We start from the raw sequence: 1169 nt of genomic DNA on the forward strand, positions 1-1169 counted from the left end.
AATATCTGTATTTCATAGCAAAATATGCGGACAAAAATATTCACTCGTTGCTGTTACACAGATACTGGACACATTCACACACATGGAACCGAGTATGAAACATTGTCTCCAAGCTGTGAATCACAAACCTGTGTAAATTGATACGCTGCATTCATACTCTTTTAGAAAAATTCTTTCAATGCGAAGGTAAGCACAAACCAAACTTTTTTATTTGCTTGTACACAGTTACTATATAGCTACATTAAGAATGTCAAATTAGTTTTGTTTTGTATTCCGACGAGTGAATATCGAAAATTGATCTTTCCAAAGGCGGAAGAAATTGTCATTTTCATATCTCAGAAATTAATATTTTCGATAATTTTACAATTATTTAAACCGTTTTTAATACAAAAAAAAACTAATATTTAAACAATAATACATTCGTTTAACAAGACAAAGTCCGTATCATGCGAGAAATAAAATAATTTCAATTTAATATGTTAATATTTTGAAATTTTCGTTTCGCGATCATTGGCTTTGTGTAATACAAACATATACGACTTTTATTTACTTTGACTATTATTTTGTTAGTTTCCTTTTGTACGCCGACGAGTGAGCGTCGCTGCTCTCTTTTTCCAATTGCAAAAACTTAGAAATCAATACTTTTGATAATTTTACATTTATTTAAATAATTTTTAATATTCGTGCAATACAAAAGATTAAAATTTAAACAATAGTACACCCGTATAATATTACAAAGATCGTAACGCAAGAGAATCAAAATAATTTTAATTCATAATTTTAATACTTTGAAATTTTCGTTTCGGGATCATTGGCCTTGTGTAATACAAACATATACGACTTTTATTTACTTTGACTATTATTTTGTTAGTCTCCTTTTGTACGCCGACGAGTGCACATCGCAGTTCTCACAGGATGCATTCCCCGCAAGTAATAATGAAAAATTAATATAAGTACATAATTATATCGCACATTCTTTCAATATTCTATACGATTTATTTCGTTTCAGAATTAAATTATAGAGGTGGGGATACTTTCCCACCCGTGACGCCAATAAAATGTGCTTTGACAGATGCTGGTTCAGTCTTGTTTTGAGTTTCGACAAGTACACATCACAGTTTTCGCAGTACGCATTCTTTGGAAGTAATACAGAAGAGTCAATGTAAGTA

This window comes from Vespula pensylvanica, chromosome 1, assembly GCF_014466175.1.
Source record: "Vespula pensylvanica isolate Volc-1 chromosome 1, ASM1446617v1, whole genome shotgun sequence".
Lineage (NCBI taxonomy): Eukaryota > Metazoa > Arthropoda > Insecta > Hymenoptera > Vespidae > Vespula > Vespula pensylvanica.